Below are 10071 nucleotides of genomic sequence, written 5' to 3' on the forward strand. Positions count from 1 at the left end.
TTACAACAAAATAACATGGCAGATATAACAAAATAAACATATCAGATAGTCAAAAGGAAAACCCATCAACGGCCCTACGCGCCTCCCCTACGGAACCTACCTAATCCACTAGCACCGCCCCGGCAGCCCTAGGGTGCAAACCTAAAGAATAGGTCCAAATAGCTAACTTCAATATTAAGTAAGAACCAAATCGATTCACACTGGGACTGGCCATCTCCAAGTGCAATCAACTCAATCCCCACTTTGCCTTATGGAATAAAAATACAAAAGTCAATATCAAAATCTTAGCATTCAATATTTACCTTAATAGCCAAGTATCCCACAGTCCGGCATCCTAAACTTCAAGCCTAGGATACACTACAGAGATCGGAAGCCTAAGCTCTGATACCAACTGTGACAGCCCCACTTCTCCCAAAGGCGAACCCAAGGGTATCGGCGGGCCGCCTGCCTAGCTCGCGCCAGGACTCAAACCTTAAAGCGATAAAAACTAGAAAATCCAAAAGAGTACCTTACATACTATATACAAATCCCAAAAAGAGTTATAATTACATTCTCCAAAAGTATCGAGTCAAACCACCAAAACAAAAACAAACATCCTAACTGTTCAACTATTACAAGCCAATCTTACTATACTAGTATACGAGCCAAAAGTCCCCGCGTCGGCCCCTGCTAAGGAAAACAAAAGGAATGGGGTAAGCTATATGCTTAGTAAGTAAACAGGGGCGAAAGCATAAATTTCACGTAACAGTTACACAATAAGAGTAAAGCAAAAGCAGAAAAGTAACATCACATAATAAGGATACAGGTGGCTCCAAAGCCAACTCATGTGCCATGCGTGATCTCCTGCCGACACTCCGTCGACTGCAAATAATAGTCCGTAGAACTTCACTTGTACACCCACCGACACCTTTTCACCCTCACTGGCCAGTCACCTCACAAACTTGCCCCGGCGAACGAAATCACAAACTTGAGCTTGAGTCACAAGCTCGGGTCACAAACTTGGTCACCTTCTCGGTGAACCGGATTTACAAAATTGGTTCATAACATGAACCTACAAACTTGGTGACCTCAGACTAAGTTGGACTGCCTTCGACCAAGCCCTAACCGGCTCGAATAGTCCAACCAGGTCAAGAGTTCGCCCCAAACTCACAAACTTCACAAAATTATTCAAAATCACAAACTTTGCAAACTTCACAAACTTTATTCGAAAGTCGCCCCGAGCCACAAGCTCTAGGGTTTTGGTTCCAAAAGGTTCATATACATATGCCAAGTACAATTATACATTCAAATTAGGGTTTAGGTCGAGTGCGATAAAGTACACCCTCGCCTAAGTGCCCTTTTCACATATCTCAAACACATAGCAAAGAAAACACACCAAACTGGCCTGAATACTTACTCAAAATACCAAAAGTAGTACAAGATTGCTTCGCGCGTGATCGCTAGTAGTGGGCCCCACCGGCTCCGCCTAGCTCACCACTATCTGAAATACAAGATTTTATCACTTATGTCACAAACGGCTACGAACCGATCCAAAACAAGTAAAACGGCAAAATTGGCACACGTAATTTGCGGAAACGGCAAAAAGGGGCGCACGCGCGCGCGCGGAACGGCAAACGGAAACGGCCACAACTGCCATCTCAAACCGTTTTGGTCAAAAGTTAGGCTAGGAGTATCGGATCAAGGTACATGAGGTACCGTTGCGAAGCTAAGAGGAAGGGCTACAACTTCCCTTTAGACATCTCAACCCAGATCTCAATAGGTATAGGTCAAAAATGCACGAAATAGTGCCAGCTGTTTCATTGCGGTTTACCACACAGGCCCTGTTTGCAAGGCCATAACTCACGGCTCAGGAATCGAAATCAAGAAATTCCAGAGGCGTTAGAAAGCTGAAATATAAGGTTAAAACTTTGATGTTTTGGCCAAGACTTGAATCCACTCAGAACAGAACGAAAATCGAGTGCCAAGGTACCCGTCAGAACTGTCCAGATACAAGGCAGTTCTGACGAGCGATATTGTTTTGATCATAACAGGGGCTACGGAACTCGGATTTCGGCGTACTTTATACCGTTTCGAAGCTAAGATCAAGATCTAAATTTCTTATGAAGGGATCAGCACCCAGTTCGTACGGGATCAAAACCGAAAAATCACGGGCAGAAGCTGAAATTCAAAACGTACACAAACCAATGTCTAAAACAGGCCTGAGGGTTTTGTCTATAACTCAGAATACGCTAACTTGTTTGACCTGAAATTTTACAGGCATACTCAGGACTCAAGGGGCTACATTTCCTAAGAAGGAACCAAAACCCAAATCAGAAGTAATCCCAACCAAAATAGCCAATTACTGAAGCAGTTTTCAAGTTCGGGTAAAAACAGGACAGCAAGGGTAATTCCGTCTTTTCATGAGCTACGCTACTCCGATTGGCCTGAAATTTTACAGGAACCTCAAACACATCAATATATACAACTTTAATGAAGACAATACATTCCAGTTCTCATCCTAACTAGGTCAAATTTACCAAAACAACCCCAGATTTTCCAGTTCAAAGTGTACTGCAGCAGTCCTGACTTATGCAGTCATATCTCAGCACCTACAACTCCAATTGAAGTGATTCCAAAGCCATTGGAAAGCTAAGATACAAGGCTATAAATGTTAAGAAGACGTCAACAACCAAATCAGTAGTATTCTTGGTCAAAACAACCAATTACAGAAGCTGATTATCATTCTCGGATAGAAACAGGGCAGCAGGGGTATTTCGGTCTTTTCACAGGTTACGTTGCTCCGATTGGGCTGAAATTTTACAGGCAACTAGAAAACATCATTCTCTACAACTTTCATGTTTTGTGCTAAGGCCAATTCGGCCTCTAACCTGGTCGAACAGAAACGGACAGAAAGGGGAAAAATGAAACCTTAAACTGGAATTTCCATAATACTACTTCCAACTGTGAAATATACTCATAAACTACCAAAACTACAACTTTCAACCACTAATTACCAATTAATTGAAGTAAAGAAGAGGTTCTTGGTAAAATACCTTGAAAACTCAAGAAAAATGGTAGCTTAGGCTTTGTCCTCCAAAAATCCTTCCATAAACACCTTGGAAACTACTTGGAAAGCAAGTTTTATGGAGTAGTTTGCAAATTAATCGGTTAAAACTCAAAATTTGGACAAGAAATTGAAGTGGAAGATGAAGGGATTTTCTCTCTTTTCTCTCTCTCTAATTCAGCCAAGGAAGACAAGAAAATGAATGAATTTTGGTCAATTTTTGATTTATTGGTAAAGTTGGTCCAAAGATCAAAGTCCAACCCAATCACAAAGTGACACTTGTCACTATAATTATTTCATGCCTAACTTTTTGTCTCTCTCACACTAATCCATTTGATACCAATAAATATCTCATCACACCCGGTAATTTAAACCCGGTATTCAAAACTTAACCTAGTTGGCCGAATTTTTCCGAACTTTTCGCACTAGTGGGTCCCACGTCCGACATACGTTCTTAATGTCTCAAAAACTAACCGATACTAGAAAAATCATCTAAAACGTATATTCACTCAATAAAATTATCTGGGGAATTTTCTAATAAAGAAAATGTGGAAAAGACGGGCGATAAACAAAACTCCATTTAAGCTTTCTAATATTGTAACACTAGAGGTTTGCTAATCCAGAGTTTACTAACCATTTTCAAACTTGTTAAACCTCTGTAAACTATAACGAATCCTATTTTTTTCTTGTGCCAAAACACACACTAGAATACCGCATAAACTAGGGTTTTATCGTAAGCAAAGTTAGGGTGTTCAATCTTGGCCGAGATTAGGGTTTCTCCTTAGCCCTAAAACCTTAATTTAACCGTACAAATAGTGAATAACCCTAATCTCAACGTACGAACGGACTAGGTCCTCACAATCGATATCACAATTCACTCCTATAAATATGTAAAAAGAGACAATAAGTTTCACCACAACAATTCGCAAAACTAAACCAAATTCACTTGAACTCGATACGCAAACTCGATTTATGAAAATAATATGTATCTAGAATAGTTTTCTCCAAAATTCAACGTGTGAAAACACAAAATCAAAGGCAAAACAGTCTCGAATTCACCATTGCTGGTTGGATAGTTTTTAGCCCAAAATAGAGAAATAAAGTGACTTTTAACCATTAAAATTCCTAACTTTCAACTTCAATTCAACATATAAACATAGTTTAACCTAATACCAAGTCACTTGAGTGAAATTCGGTCAAAAGAACACAAAAATGTCAAAAATGAAGGTGGAAAATTAACCCTCTTCATTCGGCTAATCCATCCAAAAATTTCTCAAAAATTTCACCAATAAAACAACCATTTAGCCAACAAAAACTCACTCAAATCCATATGGGCTTCATCAATCATTAGCCCTTGGTTATCAATGAAAAATTTTTCAAGTAAATCCAACCCACAAATCAAGAGTTATGCTAGTATTTTAACCACTAGAACATCTAGTGGTATAACTTCAAGAAATTTACTAGATCTACCATAGATCTTATTTAAATCAAATGAATCTAACATTTTCATGGCTAGAAATTAAAGAGTAAGGGTGCTTTTTGGTTTTTACCTCAAGATCTAACTAGATCTAGTGTGATTCAACCTCAAAACTTCCTTCCAAAATTCACCCCTTCAAGTTTCCTGAAGAAAGGTCAAATCTTCTAGGTTGCTTGGTGATTTCTTCCGCAAATCCACAAAGAGCAAGATGGATGGTGTCCCTTCTCTCTTGGTTGCTCTCTCTCTCTCTCTCTCTCTCTTGACTTTCTTTCTCTCCCTCGGTTCTCTCTCTCGGCCCTCAACAAGAAAAGAAGAAAAGGAAGAAGAAAAATTGTGGTGGTTAATGGGTTTTCAAGTGATCTTCAAGAGTAAGATGAAGGAGGAAATAGAGAGCTCTCAAGTCTCCCTCTCTCTCTCAAAATTTTGGTTGGCTCAAGGGGGAAGAGAGAGAATGAACTCTTAAGTCTAGTTTCTTCCTTTAAAGTGTGGTAGGGGGACCACCTCACCTTCTCGCGTATGTGTCGCATTCTCATGCGACATCTTATCCATAACTAGATTTTCCTCAACCAACATTATCCTATCATTTTTCTATTTCTTTAAAGTCTCTACATGCTCTAGATTTTATCTTAAGACTAAATTTCACGTCATCACTCCAAAGTTTCACACTTAATGCTAGTCAAACGATAACCGTGCAATTAATAATAAAAATTCAACTAAGATATAAAATGACATTTTGATAGATAAGGATACCAAAATTTTGGCAAAAATCACATAATATAAATATTTTCATCGTTATTAGTTACCTTTCAAAAATAGTAAAATTCTTTTTTTTTTAGCCCCACATGAGAGGCATTTTGGAAATTTTTTATTTACATCTAAAGCAATGTGGGAGCGAAAGAGACCGTGGGTGTATGGACTTGTTATGGCTGGAACTTACTTATTTCAACGAAGGGACAAAAAGATCTCCTTTAAGATCACTAAACTTTTGTTTGACATCTTTGTTGGGATTAAGAACCGATCATGCTCTATAGTACCAACCATTTTAGCCAACTTATTTATCGCATGTACCAACTGTCAGAGAGAAGCAAAGTTCTTGCATGGTCCAAATTTGATCCTTCAATTGTGGGCTATGGAACATTTTAAGAGAAAACTACCTATTTTAGATAGTTTGCCATTGGCTGGGTACAATTGGATAGGAAGCCATCACAAGAGAATTGATAAGAATGATTTGTCGAGAAGTGCGTCAGAATACGTGGATTTCTTAAAGATGCTGTCAAATCAAGAGATTAGATGGATTTTGGATTGGACCAATTGCTTCAAGCCTATTTTACGTGCAAAGTTATCAGAATTCATCCCATTACTAGGAACTCAAGGCATTATGGCTTACATACCAAAAAGATTTTTTAGACAGTTAGGATGAGTCCAAGGGTTACCGCCTACATCAGATCTAACCAATTCACTATCATTTTCGACAATGGAGTCTGTTCGAGTGAATTTCCAATGAAGGTGCCGATCATTGAAGCTGGGGAATGTTGCCCAACGATGAACGCATTGCTTACGTTCTAGAACTCAAGCAAAAAAGTTTTGGTCACCCTGCAATACGAGGATTGGCTTAGAGACTCTCATACAAAGGAACCACAAGAAGGGCAATCCGATGAGGTCGAGGCTGTTAGCTATTATCGAGGCGAAGGATAGGGAGAATCTGCAACTGAAAAAGTCTGTCGAAACTACTAATAAATTGGCAGAGAAAAACAAAAGGTCGTGCGAAGAAATGCGAGAAAAACATCAAGAGTTGAAAAGGAAATGTGGAGAATTGTATAATCAAGCGGAACACATGAGCTGTCCTTACTCCCAAGAATCCAAAGACGCGATAATAGATAGATTGAAAAGTACTAGTGAATTTGTACGAAACCGCCTTCGGGAAATAATGTAAATATTCTGCAAATTCAGCAATAAAATGACTTCTTTCTTTCATGCAATATTGCTGCCAAAAACAAGTTTGATGAACAGGCCCCACTCCAAAGGTGATTGCATCATGTTAGGCCGACTCTTGGCATAAAAAAGGCTCCCCTTAGGACATGCATTCAAATTATTTTGATATCTATTAAGTCATGTCTTTTTCTTTTTCTTTTTTTCTTTCTTTCGAATAAATTGCAGCAATTTGGTAGAAAACACACTCCTGAACTGATTTCTTTTCTTCATCCATTAGGTACTTTTCAAAATAACTACCCGTAGAAGCCCATCATTATGCGATCCCGTAATCGAGTCTTGAGAAATCGTGAAAACGTGAGTTCCCATTTGTAGTCATTTGCCATGATACCATCATTAGACGCTGCAAATCTAGGGGTGCAATTATGTGAGAACCCACAAAATTTACTTATTTAATTTCCTATTTCTACCTTATTTAATTTTTACTTGGCCATTTACTCCGAATATTATTTTCTAACCTCTTTAGACCCAATTACATGGGTCTATAACTTAACCATATTTTTAAAGTGACTTGTTTCAAAAATTTAATTTTTGGAAACTCGTTAAGTGAGAATAGCAATTGCGCGTTTGGAAACAATAACCGATTTGGGCGTGCAGTGAGATTGGAAAATTGGAGACTTGTACATTAGTCCTAAAATAGGTATTTTATACTGAAGTATTCAAGTATTAGTTAGTGAAGCTATCGTTATAAGAATTTCTTGGAGATTTCACGTTATCGCGCACAAATCGAAAATACGTGTTTTCACACGCGTGATATAATTGAGGAACTTAAAACTATTATTTTTAGACCATTAAGAGTGAATAATAATAGTATGAATACAAGTGCATTAGAGGTTTAATTCACTAGTGAAACAAACTCGAGAGGAATCGAGCACAAAATGCGTGCGTGTACGCGCGAGGAGAGAGTTGACTTTTGCTTAATTTTGGGCCACACATTTTAGCTTCTCTTGGAAGCTTCATTTTTTATCAAACCTATCTCTCTCATGCACCATTCCAGCCGGCCAAAGGGGAAGAAAAACAAACCCAAAGTTCTTCCAATTTCTTCTTCATTTTTTCATCAATCTTCCACCAAATCACACCAAAATTTAACCACACTTAGCTAATCACTTGGAGACCACATCAAGTTAGGAAAGAGGGCTGCTTTCACTGTTTTTCTTGGGCTAAGGAGGACCGAAATTTCTGCTTGGTTCATCAACTAAAGTAAGTGATAATCAACCTTGAAAATTTTGATTTTTGGAAGTAGTAGTGCACTTATGAGCTCATGCATACATGTGGGTAGCTTTATTTATGTTGGATTTTGGTGTGTGGGCTCTATGAATTCCCACTATAGTTGGATGGACTGATTTGATTAACTGTGGTATTATTAATGTTGGTTTAGTGCCTGTATACTAGAAATGAGTGATGTTAAGGATGAAAACCCAAAGGAGGTCAAAGGGAGAATTTTTCCGATTCTGACCCTGTGAATTTCGTGCACCTTAGTGCAAATTTTTGAGGTTCTAATGACTTGTTTCTGATGTATATGTGTAATATAGGTTGTGTACAAAGTTTCATCAAAAAATGTTATGCTTTGGTTGGCCAAATGATGTGTTTTCGGAAACCAGCAAAAACTGGAAATTTCCCGTAACTGCTCTGGCAGTGTTTTTGTTTTGGCTATAACGTTTTGCTCCGATGTCGAAATCGAGCGCCGTTTCTGGCACTGGAAACTAAACATTCCTAGCTTTCCAACAGTATAAAATGCATATCCTGGTTCTACCTGAGTAGTCCATACCAAACGTTTGAACATGACTGTCCTGTTTCATGTCTACACTGGGAGCTCTGCTTTAAGCAGCGAATTGGTGTCCAAATACAAGCTAGCAGTGGACACATTTTGGAAATGATTTCTTCTAAGAAATTGTAGCTTTATGAATCTAGTTTTCAACGCCACCAACCATACTCAATTCTAAGTTGAATTGATTGATTTATGACTAGACTTCAAAACTGACTTTGTGGGAGAAAACCCTCATTTTGGACAGATTTGTAACCAATCTTGACTTGGGACTTCTTATTTGAAATTCTTGATGTAATCACCTACCAAATGTATCTTGGATCCTTATTAGACCTGGTTATCATAAATGAAACATGTTTTAGGCATTTTATTTGGCCAAAGGTTTGAGAAAAGAAAACTAGAGATGCAAGGCAGCTTTGCCTTGGAGATTTTGTTAACCAACTTTCCGAATGAATTTTCTTATAAAATTTGGTAGAGGAATAGCCCTTATATGGTAGGATAATACTGCCAAATTTGGTGTCATTTCGATGTTCAAACAACGTCCCAAAGTCAGCGATTTAAATCTGGAAAATTGGCCCAACGGTCTCATTTTTTAGCAACTTTGAGCCGCCCATATCTTGGTGCTCAGAACTCCAATTCTTGTTCTGCTTGTTTTGTTTTAAAATTTTATTTCAACTCTAATTGAGTTTCAAATCTGAGAAACTAGTTCAAATTCTGTGAATTTTACCGAATTTCCAAAGTTGGCTAAAAACCAACCTTGAAACTGCCTTGATAGCTTAAAACAGTAACTTTGAGCCAAAATTTGAATGTCTTCCATTTAGAATCATGGAAAAATGTATTCGAGAAACTTTTAGTACGTTGGAAGAACTTTCCAACGGTACTAAGTTTTTCAATTTAGACTTGTAATGAGTGAGATACAATTTTTCAAAAATCTTGTATCCAAGCTGAAATTTTCGAAACTTAAGGGAATGGAGTTTTTCGAATCCTCCTTTTCCCTTCAGTATCACATGATCATTTTACACTTGAAATTAAAAATGAAAACCAGATTTCTCTTGTGCTTTAAATCCGTCTTTAAGCCTCGATTTACGAGTAAATAGGGTTCATTTTCTTGAGATTTTCTTAGATTGTACAAGTGTACAATCATTCATGATAATTGGGGGTTTATACATGATAGTTCACTATTAATTGCTCAAACTCGTACGAGGACCTTCAAGAGGATCCCACGGTGAACATCTAAACTTCGAGTGACATTCCTTTTTGTTTACTTGGGGAGTGTCAAGTGCATGATTACTTGAACTCCTGTGAACTTGATACATCTTTACTTGTTTTCCATGACTTGAGATTTTGAAAATGGAGCCGAGTGTGTACTTTATCGCACTCGTTCTCATTTGAAATGAATAACTCATGCTTGAAATGCTTGGATATATCAAATGCTTGAATAACATGAAATAGTATGCTATGACTGCATACGTCGTTGGAGTGAAACTCCTCGACTCTTAAATGTACATGGGGGACACCCAAACTCATAGGCCAACCTTGGGACTCGAGCCGGCATGGGATTGGTCGGAAATCTCGGTGAGCCATGAGAATAACACGATAAACTTGATCTATTGAAGAGATCTTGCTTGGCCTACTCGTGCAGTAGCGCCTTCATCGTCGTTCGGGCCCGGTAGGGGTTTGTAAGGTAGACAGACATGAAAAGCAAGTGGGGTTCTATGGATTGATAATATTGACCCGGTTGATGGAGAGTCATCACGGGGAGATATACGAATGAAATTTGCAAAACAAGTGGATATT

The 10071-nt window shown here is 38.3% G+C and overlaps 1 long non-coding RNA gene across 1 annotated transcript; it reads right to left on the bottom strand.

The window, feature by feature from the left end:
* Nucleotides 1-493: 493 nt before the first annotated feature.
* On the bottom strand, nucleotides 494-3223 carry LOC140016260 (uncharacterized). The gene is made up of 3 exons (XR_011822611.1): nucleotides 3033-3223; nucleotides 1397-1480; nucleotides 494-669 (listed from the first exon to the last, which is right to left on the bottom strand). It is a non-coding gene; the product is annotated as an uncharacterized lncRNA (long non-coding RNA).
* Nucleotides 3224-10071: the final 6848 nt, after the last annotated feature.

This window comes from Coffea arabica, chromosome 10c (assembly GCF_036785885.1).
Source record: "Coffea arabica cultivar ET-39 chromosome 10c, Coffea Arabica ET-39 HiFi, whole genome shotgun sequence".
NCBI lineage: Eukaryota > Viridiplantae > Streptophyta > Magnoliopsida > Gentianales > Rubiaceae > Coffea > Coffea arabica.